The sequence below is a fragment of the Calliphora vicina genome, chromosome 1 (assembly GCF_958450345.1).
Source record: "Calliphora vicina chromosome 1, idCalVici1.1, whole genome shotgun sequence".
Taxonomy (NCBI): Eukaryota; Metazoa; Arthropoda; class Insecta; order Diptera; family Calliphoridae; genus Calliphora; species Calliphora vicina.
Window position 1 is genome coordinate 151971467 of NC_088780.1, and position 22054 is coordinate 151993520.

Below are 22054 nucleotides of genomic sequence, written 5' to 3' on the forward strand. Positions count from 1 at the left end.
ATGTGGAAATGCTCATTTACTAAATTTCTAAATTCAGTAATATTAAAAAATTTCATATTAAGCCTATAAAAATCTGAGTTTTAAATACATAGCTATAAACCTTTTTTAAAAAAATTTATAAATACAAGCACACATTAACATTCATACATCTCAGTTTTAATATAAATTTATGTTCACAAATAAATTCTTATTATTTACAATTTACACATTGAAAATGTTGGATTTGAATGTGACATTATGAGTTCGTAATCACAGTGATAAAAATAAACAAACAAAACACACATTAATTGTCACATACAAACTGACATGTTTTTGTGGCAGAACGCAGCTACGTACATACAGATGTATGGATAGTATTTTGTTAAATGAAGTTGTCAAATCAGAACTTCGTACGTTGCTCATACGTTTAGTTGTTCATTCGGTTTTTAACTTACCACTCACTCGTTCGCTCATTTATTCGCATGTACAACGTAGTTTTAAAACGTTAACTAAGTGGTTTTTGAGGTTTATGTAATTATGATTGCTATTTTTATTGCTCTTGTTATTGTTGTTTTTTTTTTGGTTTATTTTTTGTAGCTGTACTGTTGTCGTTGTTACTACTCACAGCCACAGAATCATCGTTACAAGTAAATAAATTTATGAAAATGAAAAATTATGTCAAATTAAGTGACAGCAACATTATTTTGTTTGGTCGTATTTCCTTATAATTGCTAATAAAAATTAATGTTTTTTATTTAAAATTTAATGTCAAATTACATACATATGTACATATGTATATGAAGATAATTGCAAAATGTATAGAAAATTGGAAAGTGCTCGTATAATCTAAATTTATAAAAATAAGATTTTATGTGCGAATAAATGTTTAGAGAATTACATACACACATATGTATGTACAAAATTATATAAAAAATGCCTATGAATGTATTCAAATTAATGTGCCCATATTTCGATTTAATGTGCCCATATTTTGTCTATACATTTTTTATTTACTTTTAATATTTCTTAAGTATAAGTATGCATACATTTTTTTAATGTAAACCTTTTATTATTTTGGGATTTTTTTTTCTTCAACAACAGTAATGTCTACAGTTATATTTAGAAGTATTTCTATGTTTTCCTTTTAAAGTGTTCTATAGACTGTAAAGTATTATTGGAAAATTGGCTTATGTTTAGGTACATGACGTTCAAATCATTGTTACGTGTTATTTCGGTAATAAAAAGTCACAGAAGTATATTGGTGTTAATCATAAATGTAACCATACAGTTTAGGTTATTTTGAAAGGGTTTAATACTTGGAAATAAGGTGTATTTTTTGTTTGTTTTTTATTTTTAGGTTTCAAGAAGAAAAAATAACGAAACCAATAAGATAAATAAACTTGTTTATGTATTTGAATACGATCGAAACATATTTGCCAAAGTGAATGATTTAATTGCAAATGTAACGCGTTAGTTTTTTTTGAGACATCAAAAATCATCAAATTATTATACCCTACACCACTATAGTGGGGAGGTTATAATGCGTTTGTGCAGATGTGTGTAACGCCCAAAAATATTGGTCTAACACCCACCTTAAAGTATACCGATCGACTTAGAATCACTTTCTGATTCGATTAAACGATGTCCGTCCGTCTGGCTGGCTGTCCATGTAAACCTTGTGCGCAGAGTGCAGGTCGCAATTTTAAAGATATTTCAATCAAATTTGGTACATATATTTTTTTCGGCCCATGGACGAAGCCTATTGAAACTGGCTGAAATCGGTCCATTATTTCACCTAGCCCCCACACAAATGTCCTCTTGAAATTGGACTTTATCGGTCATAAATGTTTAATTATACCCTACACCACCATAGTGGGGAGGGTATAATGCGTTTGTGCAGATGTTTGTAACGCCCAAAAATATTAGTCTAACACCCACCTTAAAGTATACCGATCGACTTAGAATCACTTTCTGAGTCGATTAAACGATGTCCGTCCGTCCGTCCGTCTGGTTGGCTGGCTGGCTGGCTGGCTGGCTGTCCATGTAAACCTTGTGCGCAGAGTACAGGTCGCAATTTTGAAGATATTTCGATCAAATTTGATACATATTACTTTTTCGGCCCAAGGACCAAGCCTATTGAAACTGGCTGAAATCGGTCCATTATTTCACCTAGCCCCCATACAAATGTCCCATCGAAATTGGACTTTATCGGTCATAAATGTTTAATTTATTTATGTATCTACACAAATTTCGCTCCAAATAAGTTTTATATATACAAAATTCATGTCACCAAATTTTGTTACGATCGGTCCATAATTAGTCATAGCTCCCATATAGACCCGCTTCCGAAAATCACTTTAAAGTGCATAAATCGCTTAAAAATGTTGGTATACACACAAAATTCAACATAGTTAACTTTAATATAGACATAAATCACACGACCTAATTTTATGGTGATCGGTCCATAATTGGTCATAGCTCCCATATAAGGCCCATTTCCGAAAATCACTCAAAAATATAAATTATTGATATTTTAAAAGAAAAATATTTTTACTCATTTACTTGGTGTAGGGTATTATATGGTCGGGCTTGACCGACCATACTTTCTTACTTGTTTATATATGTATCTACACAAATTTCGCTCCAAATAAATTTTATATATACAAAATTCATGTCACCAAATTTTGTTACGATCGGTCCATAATTAGTCATAGCTCCCATATAGACCCGCTTCCGAAAATCACTTTAACGTGCATAAATCTTTTAAAAATGTTGGTATATACACAAAATTCAACATAAATAACTTTCATATAGACATAAATCACACGACCTAATTTTATGGTGATCGGTCCATAATTGGTCATAGCTCCCATATAAGGGCCACTTCCGAAAATCACTCACGAATATAAATTATTGATATTTTAAAAGAAAAATATTTTTACTAATTTACTTGGTGTAGGGTATTATATGGTCGGGCTTGACCGACCATACTTTCTTACTTGTTTTTAATATGCAGTAATAAAAATATGCCTATGAGTTTAGAATCAAAGCTGTACGGCAGATAACAATTTAATTATTCTATCATTGAAATGTGTTATTTAATTAATACAACTTAAAATAAGTTTCAAATTCTAACACGTGAATTTGTGAACGAATTATTTTTTGTACTTTCTTCTTTAGAGTCAATGGAGCTGACAAAGAAGTTGCCATGTGATTGGGTCGATCATCATCATAATTCACAAGTCATGTGACTAGCATGTGTTAAACATTTGGAAGAAGGCGAAGTTGGCGCAAGATTGTACCTGGTCTAACTTAATACGATGGACCAGTAATATATTTTTAAACCTTTCACCATGGCAAGGGTATAGCGATAGCTTAATATGAAAATACCCTAGCTCGTGTTTTTTTAAGTAGAGATTTTTTTGGCAAATTTATCGGACCATTTGTCGAAATAAACGAAAATCTGGACTTACCAAAAAAACACGAGTTAGAGCCTTTTTATATTAACCCATCGATATATAAGTTTGTCATTCCGTTTGTAAATTCTACATTTTTCATTTGCGACCTCACAAATTCTGGATCGTTATAGATGGGGGATTCGATATAGCCATTCCCGTCAGTATTTTGAAATCAACTTTCCATAGTCCCAAATAACCCAAAGAAATCGGTCACCAATTGTCTGAGATATATGGAAAAAAGTCATTAATATAGAGTTAAAATATGTTTTAACTCGAATTGTTTTTCCCCAATGAAAATTTTTCAATTAAAAGACATTTTGGAAAAAACAAGCAAAAAAGTATAGTCGGTCAAGCCCGACCATATGATACCCTACACCAATCTAATTATGGACCAATCGCAATAAAATTAGGTTGCAAGACTTCTGTATATATGAAACCAATTTGTGTTAAATTTTATTAGAATAGCAATATTTTTAAGAAATCTACACTCATTAAAATGATTTTCGGAAGTGGGCATTATAAGGGAGCTATGTCTAATTATGGACCGATCGTTATATAATTTAGTGACATGACTTTTGTATATGGGGGATTTCATGTCAAGTGAACCAACTTTTGAAATCGATGTCTTCCGATCGGGATGAAATTTGCACAAAGGTTAGCTCTATTGGATAGTAACTCAGACACAATTTTTCAACAACATCGGTCGAGAACTCTCTGAGTTATAGGGGGTAAAATTTTGACAATTTGGTCAAACAGGGGTTTTTTCTTATCCATGTAACTTATTACCTATTGTTCTTAGCAAAATGTGTTCCAAATAGTATAGATAGCTATTTCTTCGATCTTTCGAAAAAAAATATTTAAAAAAAAAAATAAAAAATTTTTAATATTTTTTTTCCGAAATCAAAAACTTTTTTGACTTTTTTTTAAAATACGCTATTTTTTTTTATTTTTTTTTTTTTCTTAAAATAAAGTTTAGATATTTTCCTTGAACACCTACTTGGTCGCTTAGTGGGATGCGAGTGGGATATCTATCAAAATAAATATTTTGTAACTCAAAACATAAAATTTTTGACTTTTTTTGTAAAATCAAAAACTTTGCTGACTTTTTTTTTTCAAAATGGACCCTTTTTTAATCTTTTTTTTTAGGTCAAACAAAAGCTTAGATATTATCCTTGAAGACCCTTTTGGTCGCTTAGTGGGATGCGAGTGGGATATCTATCAAAATAAATATTTTTTAACTCAAGACTTACAATTTTTGACTTTTTTTTTTGCAAATACGATTTTTTTTTCCAAATGGGCCCTTTTTTTAAAATTTTTTTTGTAGTCAAAAGAAAGCTTAGGTCCATTCCTTTAAGATATTTTTAGTCCCTTAGTGGGATGCGAGTAGGATATCTATCAAAATAAATATTTTGTAACGCAAGACATACAATTTTTTAATTTTTTTTTGCAAAATCAAAATTTTTTTCCAATATGGGCCCTTTTTTAATTTTTTTTTTTTGCTCAAAAGAAAGCCTAGGTCCATTCGTTTAAGATATTTTTAGTCCCTTAGTGGGATGCGAGTGGGATATCTATCAAAATAAATATTTTGTAACGCAAGACATACAATTTTTTAATTTTTTTTTGCAAAATCGAAATTTTTTTCCAATATGGGACTTTTTTTTAAAAATTTTTTTTGCTCAAAAGAAAGCTTACGTCTTTTCCTTTAAGACCTATTTTGTCACTTAGGAAGATGTGAGTAGGATATCTATTAAAATAAAAATGTTGTAACTCAAGACATTCAATTATTGACTTTTTTTTTGCAAATTCGAATTTTTTTTCAAAATGGGCCCTTTTTTAAAAATTTTTTTTTAGTCAAAAGAAAGCTTAGGTCCATTCCTTTAAGATATTTTAGGTCCCTTAGTGGGATACGAGTGGGATATCTATCAAAATAAATATTTTGTAACTCAAGATATACAATTTTTGATTTTTTGGCAAAATCAAAAACTTTTTTGACTTTTTTTTAAAATGGGCCCTTTTTGTAATTTTTTTTTTGCTATAAAGAAAGCTTAGGCCTATTCCTTTAAGATGGTTTTGATCGCTTAGTGGGATGCGAGTGGGATATATATCAAAATAAATGTTTTGTAACTCAAGACATACAATTTTTGTGTTAAAACATTTATTTTGATAGATATCCCACTCGCATCCCACTAAGGGACTAAAAATATCTTAAAGGAATGGACCTAGGCTTTCTTTTGAGCAAAAAAAAAATTAAAAAAGGGCCCATATTGGAAAAAAATTTTGATTTTGCAAAAAAAAATTAAAAAATTGTATGTCTTGCGTTACAAAATATTTATTTTGATAGATATCCCACTCGCATCCCACTAAGGGACTAAAAATATCTTAAAGGAATGGACCTAAGCTTTCTTTTGACTACAAAAAAAATTTTAAAAAAAGGGCCCATTTGGAAAAAAAATCGTATTTGCAAAAAAAAAAGTCAAAAATTGTAAGTCTTGAGTTAAAAAATATTTATTTTGATAGATATCCCACTCGCATCCCACTAAGCGACCAAAAGGGTCTTCAAGGATAATATCTAAGCTTTTGTTTGACCTAAAAAAAAAGATTAAAAAAGGGTCCATTTTGAAAAAAAAAAGTCAACAAAGTTTTTGATTTTGCAAAAAAAGTCAAAAATTTTATGTTTTGAGTTACAAAATATTTATTTTGATAGATATCCCACTCGCATCCCACTAAGCGACCAAGTAGGTGTTCAAGGAAAATATCTAAACTTTATTTTAAGAAAAAAAAAAAATAAAAAAAAATAGCGTATTTTAAAAAAAAGTCAAAAAAGTTTTTGATTTCGGAAAAAAAATATTAAAAATTTTTTATTTTTTTTTTTAAATATTTTTTTTCGAAAGATCGAAGAAATAGCTATCTATACTATTTGGAACACATTTTGCTAAGAACAATAGGTAATAAGTTACATGGATAAGAAAAAACCCCTGTTTGACCAAATTGTCAAAATTTTACCCCCTATAACTCAGAGAGTTCTCGACCGATGTTGTTGAAAAATTGTGTCTGAGTTACTATCCAATAGAGCTAACCTTGGTGCAAATTTCATCCCGATCGGAAGACATCGATTTCAAAAGTTGGTTCACTTGACATGAAATCCCCCATATATATAAATTATTTGTATTGAGTTTTATAAGAATACCAATATTTTGAAGAGATTTATGCTAGTTAAAGAGATTTTCGGAAATGGGCCTATATGGTAGCTATGACTAATTGTGGACCTATCATCACAAAATTTAGTGAGGCGAGTTTGACTTACATAAAACTTATTTTTGCATAGTTTGGTTTGGATATCTGTATAACTAAGGTATTTATGAGAGCTTAACTATTTTCAGATAGGGCAATCGTATGGGGGATAAGAGAAATAATGGACCGATTCTAACCAAATTCAATAGGCTTCGTTCTTAGGGCAATAGAAGATCATGTACCAAATTTTGTCGAATTATCTTTCAAATTGCGACCTGTAGTTTGATTACAAGGTTTACATGGACGGACAGATGGACGGACATCGCTAAATCGACCCAGATCCTGAGCAGATTGGTATACATTAAGGTAGGGACAATATTTAGGCATGTTACAAACATCAGCACTAACCCAATATACCCACCCCACTATGGTGGTGTAGGGTATAATAAAAAGAATAGTTTATATAAACAAAAATTTTTAGAAAAAGTTTTTGCAATAGTCTTATTCTAATTTAAAAATACTTTATAATCTATTCATTAACAAACAAAAATTGTTCTGGTTTATTAAATTATTCGAATATTTTTACTCGTTATTCGTTCGAAAAAATAATCGAATAATAAAACAAATTAAAACTTTTATTCGATTATAATTTTTTTTTTTTTTTCATCATTTATTTATTGTATCTTCATTATTTAATGAACTAACAATAAGTGGTTTAAATCTTATATCTAATATTATTATTTAATTAGTCCAGCCAGTGCCGGACGAAAAAATTTTGTGTTCATGGTTGTTTTGGTTAAATTGGCATTCTTCCTTCTAGATTAGGTCTGCTGTGTCCCTCCTTCTTAATCGAGTGTGGCCACGGTTATCTAATATGTTGCGGGCCAGCGGGTTTGGGTGAACTTCAAGTTTTTTTAAATATTTTTGTACGTTTTTCGAGATTTCAGTTTTTACAATGGGCACGTTTAGATCTTTGTGTATATTCGCGTTTTTGATATACCAAGGGAGCAACTGTGATCATTCTTAGAAACTTGTTTTGGCGTCTTTGGATCTTTTCTACATTTGACGCTGAGGCCGTGCCCCATAACTGTATGCCATAACACCATATCGGTTTTATGATCATGTTATAAAGTAGAAGTTTACAATCTAAACTAAGCGTGGAGTTTCTGCCAATAAGCCAATTAATTTGAATTGATTTCAATTTCATTTGAGTCAACTTTGCATCTATATGACTTTTCCATGTAAGGCGACGATCGAGATGTATTCCGAGGTATTTCACTTCCGATTGTTGAATTATTGTTTGGTTATTGAAATGAATAGGGGGGCATGATTCTCTACGCAATGTAAATGTAATGTGTGTACATTTTTGCTCGTTGACTTTAATTTTCCATTGTTTTAACCATTTTTCTAATTCAAATATGTGGTTTTGTAAGTGACGAGACGCTTCTTGAGGGTTTTCATGAATGCTTAGAATAGCAGTATCATCAGCAAATGTTGATGTATGAGTGCGATTGTTAGTTGGCATATCAGACGAATACATCAAATATAAAAAAGGTCCCAGGATACTGCCTTGGGGGACTCCAGCTTCAATGGGTTGTGCAGTACTTAAAAAGTTTCCCTCTTTAACCTTAAATGTTCGACCAGTTAAATAGCTTTCCAACAGCTTATGTGTGTTTGCCGGTAAATTTTGACTCAATTTGTATATTAATCCAGCATGCCATACCTTATCAAACGCTTGAGAGATGTCGATGAAGAGTGCAGAACAGTATTTCTTTTCTTCAAACGCTTTTCTCACCATATTTACAAGTCTATGGGTTTGTTCGATAGTACTGTGTTTTCTTCTAAATCCAAATTGATGATTCGGAATACAATTGTTTTCAGTTAACATCGGGTACAACTTGTTCATAAGTATCTTCTCAAATAGCTTTGATATATTAGACAATAGGCTGATGGGTCTGTATGATTCTACTTTTGTGTGATCTTTTCCCGGCTTGGGTATCATGGTAACCAGTGAAACCTTCCATTCTGGAGGATAATATTCAAGTCGTAATACAGCATTAAAAATAAAAAGAATTATTTTTATTGCTATCCGGGGTAGCCCCATAAGCATCTTGTTGCTGATCTTATCCATACCAGGCGCTTTCTTGGGATTTAAATCAGCAATAGCATTTTCGATCTCTCGAATCTCAAAACGTAGGGGTACGGCTGCTGCAAAATAGGGTGCAACAGGTGGCAACTCAATTGCTTCGTTTGATGTGTTCGGTGTAAATACTTTTTTTAAATGATTAACAAACAGATTCCCTTTTTCAGTATCATTTCTTGCCCAACCACCACTTGAATTTCGCAAGGGGGACTTACATATAACGGGTCTTTTAAGATTTTTTGTTGCTCGCCATAATGAGTAATCCGATTGCGGGGTTGCGTCCAGGCTTTTTAAATATTTATTCAATGATTCCATTTTTCGAAATTCCAAGAGCTTTTTAAGTCTTTTTATACAATCTTTAAGCTTCGATTTTAGTTGGGGGGATCTGTGCAATTGCCACTCTCTTCGAAATCTTCTTTTTTCATTTAAGAGCCGTTCGACATCTGCAGAATTAATTCTATTATATCTGAATTTTCGGGGTGTTTGGGTAGCATGTTGAGCAGCCATTCTGAGATTTTTATCGAAATTGATAAGAGAGTGATCGATGTTTTCTGGTGTTCTTAGCGGTATGTTTTCCGAGCAATGTGTACTGAGGTATTTTTTATATTTGAGCCAATTTATTCTTGTGCCTGCCATCGCTAAATTACCAGTCGGGGATACAATTTCTAGGGGGCTCAATAAAGTAATAATAGTGGGTGAGTGATCTGAAGATAGTTCCAGCGAGGATTCAATTTGAATCATTTCTCTAGGGATATTTTTCATCACGCTAAAATCAATAACATCCGGTATTTTTCGTGGGTCAGTAGGCCAGTAAGTAGGTTGGCCGCTCGAAAGCACATGCAAACCCATTTTAGAAATTGAGTCGAACAAAACACGACCTTTAGGGGTAATCAGTCGTGATCCCCAGAATGTGTGCTTAGCATTATAATCGCCAGCAGCCAGGAAACGGGGGCCTAGTGATTTAAAAAATCTATTATATTGACTTTCTGTAATTGAGAATCTTGGTGGTGAGTATATCGATGAAATCACTAAGTTTCGATGAAAATCTTCAAGACAGATTGTAGTAGCTTGAAGATAATCTTCGCAAAAATCACACATTAAGTAGTGTTTTATTCGAGCTTTTATTAAAATTGCCGAGCCTCCGCATGCTCTACCTCTGGGATCTTTGGTGTCATATATTACATATCCATTTATTCGAAAGGAACTTCTGGACGTCAAATGAGTTTCAGAAACCAGCATTACATCAATTTGTTGGATTATAATTAAACTAATAATTGAATAATTGAAAACCCTAGATTATACGTCGTTCACGGCAAGAAAGAGTCATCAACAGAGTATCGAAAGTTTTAAGAGAATATATGGCAATCCTGGGAATATCCTTGCCTGGGATACAGCTGGGGAAGATAGACGCCGCCACTAAAGTTTAAAAAGAGATGCGAGCATATGGCTAAGGACACCAGCAGTGGAAATTCGGTTTAAGTACTACTATCTTCTGGCAAGCCTCTACAAAGCAAACAAAATGTAAGTCTAAGGAAGAAGGCATGACCAGCTCAGTCGGGAGCCCATCCATAAGATTATCTGTCTTCAACTTCAAATAATATCTCGTAGTCCAAAGGCCAGTATTGCTGTCATAGATCGGAATGATCTGGATACTTAGATCAGTAAGGAATTATTACAGTTGGGCTAATCGATGAGATAGATATTTTTGGTGACAAGTTGGATGATATATCATTCTAAGGCGCAGGCTGGTGAAAGGTTTCAAAACAGTTAATTGAAAGGCAGAAATCCCTGATAGGAATGTCTGCAAATGTTTCGTTAGATTACGCGATGATTATGCGGTATTTACTAACGGTTGAAAAATGGAAATGAAACGAGAACTAGAATATCATTCAAACTTCCAGATGAATTTGAGCGATATTGAAATATGTATATGGATATTGTGTTGGGAAATGTCAATTGCGGTAATAAAAAGTCTTTCTAAAGCTAATTCATTTTTAAATCAAATAGATTTAGCTTAGGGTGCAAAAACACTAAGTACCTTTTTATAAAATTATAACAACTTTAAACATTTTGTATTTTTACTTATTCTATTATTTTTTATTAAAAACTCAATTTTCCTAAAAGTAAAGGTAGGGTCACACATGGCAAATATTTGCTCACAAAAGAGTAACCACTTTTTTTAGCACAAATTTGTTTGACGTGTCTACTCTTACAAGTGTTTTGTAAGATCAAACAGAATGAAATAAACAAAAACTAAATTGTTTGTTTTGAGTCATCCAAGTAAAATAAGTTTTTGAAATAAATAAAATAATTCAAATATATTTTATTTAGTGGTTACGTCTTTTTCGTCGAATATATGTCATGTGTGACCTTACCTAAAGACTTACCCTGTTTGCACTCTAAGCTATTGTTAATTTGTCATCATTGTTCATTTGAAATTATAATTTTACTTTTTCTTATTGATTGAAAAAACAATGTTTTTATTAATTGTAAAATATATTGATAAAAACAATAAAATTTTATTGGAATATTTTGATTTAAATCAAAATACAGTAAAATATAATTTAAATCATATTTTATTAACTTTATGTGATTAATACAGCTGTAAGGTATATTTTTTGTTTAAAAAAACAAATGTTTAATAAATTAAAAGTTATTAAACAACAACTGTTTTGATTTAATAAAGGTAATGAATAAATTAATTGTATTTTACACAGTAAAAAAATCTGGTGGTATTTTTATTTAAAAAAAAAATTAATTGGATTAAACTCGGTAATAAAATTAAGATAAAATATAATGGTGGACACTTTATTCCAAAAATCTAAAAAGTAAAATTTGTCAGATTCTACAAATGGATTGGAATTTTTTCAACCTTAAATTTTTTGAAAAGATTGCTACCTAAAACTTAGAATGAGCCACCACGTTATCCAATTGTACTCAATATTTCAGCATTTTGTTTTTAGACCTTGGCAGCATCTAAATTCCAAAAAGTGTAAAATAAGCGCCACCCTAATATACACTCAAGTACACAACTCCCCGTGAAATTATTTACAAAATTTTATTGTTTGTTTATTTTTAGGGTCTAACGCTGCAAAATAGCAGGCGAAACATTATTTAGCATAATTGTAAACAATATTGAATTTAAAATGCTGCTGAAAGCAACACAATGATGACCCAATAAACTGAAAACAAACAGAGTATGAAACAAAAAAAAATAGATTTTTTTGGCAACATTAGGAATTTGCTTTTTCCCTTAAAAACAGGTCAAAAAGGCACGCCTGCACATTGTGTCGATTTGTGTATTACATAAACTAACATACACACAGTAGTAAACAAAGGACTAAATATCGTTTAATACTAAAACAAACAATTTGCACTCACACACATATTCATACCTCTCTACTAGTTACGTACATAGTTATTTGAATCTATGTGAGCAATAAATGTATAAATGAAAATAAACAAGTACAAACTACAAGAGCACATTTAACCCGTATCCTGTGCTTCAAAACCAAAACGAATATGACATTAGTGGGTAAATTTGAATGGTTGTATGTAAAAATGCTTCCAAACAGTTCAAAAATCTCTGATTGGAGCAATCTTATCGATATCTCCTATTTCGTTCCTATCAGGACTTTTATTAAATCGCACCATTAGCGATATATTTAAAAATTTTCACAAACTCATTGTTGATTTGAATAATAACTAGCCTTTACTAACTATGTTTAAAATATTATTCGATAGTAATATTGTGTTTCTGCTCTAGAAACAGCATACCGCTTGGGACCAGAAGCAATATTCATGTTTTTCCATTTTTTGAAGTGTGATGCTGATTTGGATACTTTCATCTAACCGATCTTCTTCGTTTGAACTAGATGATATATAGAAGTCATAAATAGAACCAGAAATCTGATTTATTCTTAAAAAATAAAAAACTTTTCTCAAGAAGTTGCACTTGTACAGAATGTATTCTTTGGATTTATTTCATTCGCTTTTTATTATCCCAATATAGAGGGCCATAGGTGCCAATTACATATCGCTTTGTGCGTTTATTGACATTCAGGGGGCATTCGACAACACGTCATACAGTGCTATTGATCTAGCACTGTATAGTAAAGCGGTTCCTTATAGTATAAGGAGATGGATTGTCATCCAGGGTTATTAAGTTGGACTTAGGAGGATCATCGAGGACCATTAGGGCAACCAGGGAATGTCCACAAGGTGGCGTACTATCGCCCCAATTGTGGACTCTTGTCATCGATGAACTTCTGGAAAAACTTAACAACTTAGGTTTCCGCACATATGGTTACGCCGACGACTTAGTAATCTCTGTTACTGGGTGGGATGACGTAACCATATAGGAAAGGATACAGACTGCTCTGAATATAACCACCAAGTGGTGCTTAGAAAGGGGGCTGACCATTAACTCAGCCAAGACAATTCTTGTACCATTTACGAAACGGAGAATTATAAGACTCATAGAGCCTACATTGAATGGCTCATCTATAGGGTTTTCTAAGGAAGTTAAATATCTTGGGGTTACACTCGATAGGACTCTCACTTGGAATTCTCATTTATCCAACACTATCAAAAAGGCCACTAGGGCAATATATGCCTGCCAGCGTCTTTTTGGTAGAACGTGGGGGTTAAAACCGAAGATGATTTACTGGTCTTTTATTACAGTAATTAGGCCAATAATTACTTATGCTGCATTGGCATGGTGGAGAAAGGTAGAACAGGTGACTGCAAGAGCTTTAGTTGATAAGGTATATCGCTTCATCTGTGTGTCTATTACCGGGTCCATGAGGACCTGTCCTACTCATACTCTGGGTGCAATCCTACACATCCCACCCTTACATTTATTGGTAATGGAGGAGGCCTATAGGAGTGCATCCAGATTACCGGGAATATCCCATGTAATGCCGGGAGATCTGGTTGGGCATATGCGCATTCTAGGCATCTTTGAAAATGATCCTAGTATTGCAATATCTGACCATACGTCACCAACTCTGGTGTTAAATAGGAAGTTTAGGGTCCTTATACCTGAAAGGGACGAGTGGTTAAACCAAACATGGTGGCAAAATAATGCCGATCAAGTATGGTTTACTGATGGTTCCAAACAGGCAAATCGTGACACTGGGGCTGGTATCTATGGTCCCAATATTCAAAGGGGTATCCCAATGGGAACATTCCCATCAATATTTCAGGCGGAGATTTACGCCATCCTTATATGCTCCAACGAGTGCTTAAGAAGGAGACTAAGGGATAATATAGATAATATTTGTTATGTCATATAGCCAGGCTGCTCTTAGAGCATTATCATCATATGAAGTAAGGTCTGGTGTGGTCATGGACTGCTTGACATCCTTGAATGAACTCGGCACACACAATGAACTTATACTGTGATGGGTACCTGGCCATGAAGGTCACGCTGGCAATGAACGTGCTGATTGTCTTGCCAACAGGGACGCTCGACGCTCGTTTATAGGTCCTGAACCGTTCTTTGGTATCCCACGTGGATACACTATGGAACGTATTCGTTCTTGGGTTGAATCGGAATTTGCCCGTTTTTGGGGTAATCTACCAGGTCTAAGACAATCCAAAACCATTCATCACCCTCGGAAAGGGTGACTTGAAGATACTTACTGGATTATTCACCGGACACTGTGGTTTGAGGTATCACCAATTTATGTTAGGTAACGTTGAGAATGAACAGTGCAGGTTCTGCGGACTTCATGCCGAAACCTCTGAACATGTGCTATGTGACTGCCCAATGCTGGCAATATGCAGAACTAAATGGCTCGGAAGGGCCTTAATGGCCCCGGGGACGTAATTGATCTCTCACCTAATAAAATACTTGGCTTTATACGTAGCCTAACCCCCATATGCATAAACAGTTTATAAATTTATCAAAGGTTTATAAAACAAAATTTCCATACAAAATCTGTTTCATAAACCTTTGATAAATTTATAAACTCTTTATGCATATGGGGGTAAATCTATTAGGATGAAATAAATCTAGGCTGCACAAAAGATCCTTTGGGTCGCAGTGCGTAGAGCCTCACTAATAATAATCCCAATTTCAAATCCAAATTTGCTAAATAAATAATTCTACACGATTTTCAAACAATTTGATTAAGTGGTTGTGAAAATATTAAGCATTAAAAACTGCTTGGGCAACATTGACCCATGAATACCGTATAAGGGTTAAAACAATAAATACTATTGAGAATTTTTAGTTTTTGGCCAAATGCCAATAATACGAATGTCAAAAATAACACAAAGAGGAAAGAGAGCAATTCCAGTGATAGTCAAGTCAAGTCATTACACTATTTATATTTCTGTAAGTAATACTATCAGTGATGGTGCTGTTGTAAGTGTTGGTAGCAAAAGTACAATACATTTTGTCTAGATATTTTTGGATGCTGGTAAAACAATAAGCCTTTAAACAATAGAAGCGAACAAACAAAATTCCAAATTTTACCATCGTAAATACCTTACATAAGTGTGGGATGTAGTTATTATGAAATGATGCTCGTAAAAATATTTACAATAGAGATCAATAGACGATTTCAAAGAAAAAGACTATCAAGTAAATTATGTGGAACATTGATTTCTTTAATACTTTTTATTTATTTTCATGATATAATGAATTTCGTTGCAAGATATGCATACTAGAGTGGTCCTTGTATTATTACACTCTTTCAATTTTCGTTACTAAGGTGTAAAATTGTTTTCCGCCATATAAAACCCAAATACATACTGATAATTTGAGCAATAATGTTACCAAATTGTATTTGAATTCAAATATAACAGTTTCTAACGGCTGGTTTCAAGTTGCATCATGTTTCTCAACATTTCTATTTCAAGAGTCTTCTAATTGTGGACAGTGTTCGATTAACAGCAGTTAACATAACTGTGGACATTATTAACATAGCTGTGGAACATACAGTATTGTATAAAAGCTTTGAGTTGATCATTGTAAAAATAGAACTTTCAAGAAGCACCGATAGATGGTGCTAGAGACATCTGGATGGTAATGCAGTGTATATAAGGTGAGAACATCAACCAGTCTGTCTTATTTGAAGCATCGTTAAGTAAAGATAAATTAACTGCTTTACAGTGTGCTGTAAAGATTGTGAAAAACGTGTATTTGTATAAAAACATAATGTGAATACATATTTAAACTGTTGTAGTGTAAATTTGAATAAATAATGAGTTGTTACAATTTTTAAAACTACTAAACTGTTTTTATTTGCAATTAATAGTAACCGGTTTATTTAAAGGAAATAAACCAGCGTTTTTAAAAGGTAAAAACGTAAGAATATATAAAAATTAATGTATGTCTGTTTATTAGTTCGTTTGTTCCTAATAGGAGCCTAAACCACTTGACCGATCCTGTTGAAATTTCTACTGTATGTTCCCTTCTAGACTATCTTCTATTTAAAGTGGACGTGGCAACTGCCAACAAAGTAAATAATACTTAGGGAATATCTATAATTCAATTAAAACCGAACACGAAACTCTATTTAAAACACATGCAACATGATCTTAAAATGTATATAAGAGATGTTATTAATGTTGGCTTTAGACGATACTACTTTATGTATTGACGGAATGAAAAACCAAATCTCTTACATTATTTGAAATATTTATATTATTCGAATAATTCGATTAATGTTAAATATGTAATCGAATTATTCAAATAAGAGCAAATCTCTTATTTAGTTGAAAAATATTTTACGGTAAAAAAAATTCGGGTTAAAAAATATTTTTTTTCGATTTTGTCCCATTGTAGGCCCGACTTACTATGGCGTTATATATGTCGTTGCAAAGGTGTCGTTAAGTGGTTAATTTCCAATTTTGAGCTCTTATTAGAAATACTAAACTTCATGTTATATTTTTCTTAATTTTCATCAAAATCGGCAATCTTTCCATTAGAAATACTAAATATTGAAAAATTTGACTTTTGACCTACGCGATTTAAGGTTTAACGTTTTCCAATTTTAGTAAAACTTTCAGAGTATATTAAGAATTATCTGGACTATAATATTCTGAATAGGTTATACTTAAAATTCATAACAGTAAGGAAATGGAGCTCATTCGAGAAAATATGGCCAAAAAATTAGATTTTCCTAAAAATTGCTAAATTTAAATCGCAGGTACGGAAAAACTATAAGAGATATTTTCATATTTTTTTTATTCACTATATATTCTCAATAAATCCCAAATGATCAAAAATTGATATGATCAAAAAAATTCTGAAATTTGTTTAACAAAATTTTTATAAATTTGAAAATGGAGTTTTGAAACTGCCGTGAAAAAAATTAATTTTTTTGGTCATATAGGTGAATAGGTTAACGATATCCTACGAAGCCAAAAACTTATATACAAGTAAATATGGATATTATTTAAGTAAAAGTAAGCTTTTATTTTATTATATGGGCATTTCCATTATGGCGTGACGTTACATTTGACAAATTTGTAAAAAGTTTTTTTACTTTTGCGAAGTAATTAAGTACCTCTATATTCAGTAAAATTATTACAACCATTGACCATAAGGATTTGATGATATTAGTAAAAATATGCGATGGCGTTACGTAACCAAAACAGAAGTGCGGTTTGAGTTGCATTACAAAATTGCATAACTCTGCGAATTGGGCAAGACTTTTTGTATAAAACCTTTTGTAGTAGGATTTGGAATGATATAAATATATTTTCCAAATTATAAAATTTAAAAACCGTTCCTCGTTTTTTTATATTTATTAGCTTTAGTATCTGGCGTGACGTTACATGGCGTTAAGTTACTTAAATTTTCATTTGATATATTTTTTGGTTAATAAATAAGAAAGGGATATAAATATAAGAAAATTAAAAAATAGTTTACATTAAACTTATTTATGTTGAATTCTATGTGGATACCTAATTTTTTAAGAGATTTATGTTCGTTAAAGTGATTTTTGGATGTGGGCTTTATATGGGAGCTATGACTAATTATGGAGCTGTCATTATGAAATTGTGTGATATGACTTCAATATATATAAAACTTATTTGGAGGGAAATTTGTTAAGATACCTATATAAATTAAATGTTTATTACCGATAAAGTCACATTTCGGGAGGACATTTGTATGGGGGCTAGGCTTCATCCTTAAATTCCCAAGTTTTGTTTGCATCTGAATTGCTGAGTGCCTTGCGGAATGTCTTCATTATTATTTTGAAAACAAAATTTTTCTTGCCTTTTACGGTTTTTTACACATAATCTGGCGTGACGTTACACACTTTCGAAAATGACTATAAAATTAAATATTTGTTTAATAACTGATTTTTTTTCTGTAATTAGTTTATTTTATAAACCTTTGTAAAAATACAAAATTTCACGCACTTGCGATCGTCAGCGTAGAGATAAAGAGAATAAACCTCTGTTTGTGGCGTTATCTTAAAGTATCATTAAAAGCAAATCAAAATTTTACCGTTAATTTTTATTTGTTTGCTCTTTAGAACAATTTCTCCTAGAAATATAAATTGTAAAGAGAATATGCCCTTAGAAATAAAATACAACTGACCAAAACGAAGACTTGAACTTTGTGGACCGGTATCTCGCCATCGCAACTCAGGAAAGCCTTGAACTCTTTTATTTGGTTAATTTTGAATATTTATCTTAAATAATACAAGAAAGGAAATACTGTTGGTTAACTTTTAATTTTTCGGTCTGGGTGGACTTTTCGCTGGAAATGCCCATATCTCAAAATATGTTAATTTTGTTCCTACATTTCATGTTCTAGTGGCCTGAGACACGTTAATGGCCTGGGGAATTTTTAATAACATTAACATTATTTAACCAATTTCTGGTTTTTATGTCTCACTAGAACGAGAATTACGTACATATTTCGATTCTTCTAAATAAAATTGCAAAAGTAATTTTTTAATGCAACATTTTTACAAAAACTGAAAAACATGCATTTTTTTTCGCTTTGTAAATGCATCTAAAAATTTCAGAGGGCCTAAAATTAGCTAAACATTTTTCAGGATGATTTTTTTTACCAATGTTCACCAAACTGGGGAGGTGAGATTGGCAAAAATCCAACTTTTGTTTTTTAAACTTTTGTATATTTGAATAGTGATAATGCCCTATTAAACTAATGTGTTAAAATATTAACTTTTTGAAAGATATTTTTGTACACAGAAATGAAAAGAGATTATTTTCTCAAAAACTGATTATAAACTTTACAATTATAATAACTTTGGTACCAATTGCATTCAGGCAGATAATTTGTTTAGTTTAATGCCTTAAACCTTTTAGCAATAAGATTATTTCCATCTAATATTAGTAAACAAAATCCTCGTTATCAGTTATAAACAACTGAGCTCTTTCAAAATTCACTTTAATATAATGATAATGTCACACAAAAAAGGGAACCGTAAATAATTGCAAACAATAAGCTATAAATGTAAATTAGTTGAAACTTATTTTCAGTTAATATTTATTTAAGGGTTTATAGTAATAAAATTTAAAATTTAATCATTACATTAAAAAGGTAACAATTGTAACATGTAACAATTTTTTAAAACTTTTTTCTCTACTCATTCTGATAAACATACCAAAATGTCCATCATGTAAGTCACCTGAGTTAAGTACTCAACAAAAAAAAAGTTTAAAGTTTTTTTCTTTATTTAACAAAGAAGGGGTTTAAATACTTTATGACCAGTTTTCTGTTATATCCTCGTAAAATTGAGTGTATGGGGCTGTGTGTCTGTGCGTAATTGGCAAAAGTAGTTAAGATTAACTAAACTTTGAACATTTTTTAAAGTGTTAATTTGCTTTCAAAAACACAAAAAGACGAAAAAAGAGCAAACAAAAAAAGCTAAAAGGGTTGCTTTAGCTTTACTTTATGTAAGTTGTTGATTATTTAAGTAGCAGGTGTTAATCACTCACAAAAATGAGGTGTTGATGATTGTGAAAGTGTTAAAGTTTCTGGCAAAAAAGAGGAGTAAGTGGAAACAAAACATAATGGTTAATACTTTCTTTATGATGATATTGAAAAAGCCTATTTTTGCTAGTTACTACTAAAGAGGATAGCTAGCTACAGTTAACAGGAATTAATGTAAAACTTTTCTACGAGTAGTAACAATTACAAAAGCTAAAATGAACAAAACTTTGCAACATGAATGAAAACTACAAAATCATTAAAATTTAAGACATTTCAAAGGTTTTTACACATAAAAACAAGTAAGTTAAACAAGTAATAATACCCTACACCAAGTAAATATGCAAAAACATTTTCCTTTTGAAATATCAATAATTTATATTCGTGAGTGATTTTCGGAAGTGGCCCTTATGTGGTAACTATGATCAGTTATGGACCGATCACCATGAAATTAGGTCGTGTGATTTATGTCTCTATAAAAGGTTTTTATGTTGAATTTTGTGTATATACCAACATTTTTAAGAGATTTATGCACGTTAAAGTGATTTTCGGAAGCGGGTCTATATGGGAGCTATGACTAATTATGAACCGATCGTAACAAAATTTTGTGACATGAATTTTGTTTGAAAACTTATTTGGAGCGAAATTTGTGGAGATACCTATATAAATTAAACATTTATGACCGATAAAGTCCAATTTCGGGAGGACATTTGTATGGGGGCTAGGTGAAATAATGGCCCGTTTCAATAGACTTCGTCCTTAAGCCAAAATAATTGTATGTACCGAATTTTATAGAAATATCTTCAAAATTGCGTACCTGTACTTTGCGCACAAGGTTTACATGGACAGACAACCAGACAGACGGACGGACGGACATCGTTTAATCGACTCAGAATGATTGCAAGTCGATCGCTATACTTTAAGGTGGGAGTTAGATTAATATTTTTGGGCGTTACAAACATCTGCACAAACGCATTATACCCTCCCCACTATGGTGATGTAGGGTATAAAAACTCAATTTATTGGGTTTCTTTAACTTTAAATAAGATTTGATTTACAGCGTATTCTAAGTTTATTCTAACGTTTAATAACATTTAATAACTAAAATTTCCATGATAACTGGTGTTATTATTTCAGTATTTTTACAAATTATATACCTGCAATATTTATTTTGTAGATGTAAAATGGAAATAAATTTTTGCAAACTGCAAATATTTATTTATTTAAATACAATTTATACTTTTAACTAACCCTCATTGCAAGTTTATGGAACATGTTGCCAAATAAAATGTATGTTATACCTGTGTGTGCGTATTAAAATAATATTGTTAAAATAATACAGAGGAAACAAAAACAGTTGTTGGGAAGATGGAGGATACAAAACTATAAGGACACCATTACACACACCAGCATACACAAAGTTCAGCAACATGTTCTCCATTTATTTGTTAATGGTATTCAACAAATACTAATACAAATTTAAAATAAATACTTCATACAAAAAAAAAAAACTAGTAAAACTAAATGAATGTTTGCTAAATTACACAAGCACGCAGACAGAGAAGTGGAATTTATACAACACGTTCTACATAACCTCGTACATAATATATATTAGGGTGACCTTTATTATACACTATTTCGATTGTTAATGGCTCTCTCCATTAAACTCATCACTAAACCGTCGAAAAATTGTATAACTTAGGAGCATCGAAAATCAAACAAGTAAGAGAGCTATATTCGGTTGTGCCGAATCTTATATACCCTTCAACAAAATAATACTTCCAAATACAAATTTTAAATATTTCTAGGTAAACAAAATTAATTTTGTTTTCCTTTTGTTGGAAAAAAAATTTTTCGAATTGTTATTTAAAATTTTTTTTTTAAATTTAAAATTTTTTTTTTTTAAATTTGAAAAATAAATTTTTTGTTTGTTGTGAAAAAAAAAATTCGGGTTAATAAATATGTTTTCCTATTTTGACCCATTGTAGGTCAAACTTACTATGGTCTTATATACGTTGTTGCAAAGGTCTTTGAAATATCTATCATTAGATATCCATATTGTCTATATTAGTGACTTAGTAATCTCGAAAACATGTCTGACAGAATTATTGAAGATTTTTGATTTCAACAGACAGACAGACAGACGGACATGGCTTAATCGACTCCGCTATCTATAAGGATCCAGAATATATATACTTTATAGGGTCGGAAAATTATATTGTGGAAATTACAAACGGAATGACAAACTTATATATACAGGTAAGCCTCCATTTACGCGGTACTTTATTTACGCGATTTCGATATAACGCGAACTCA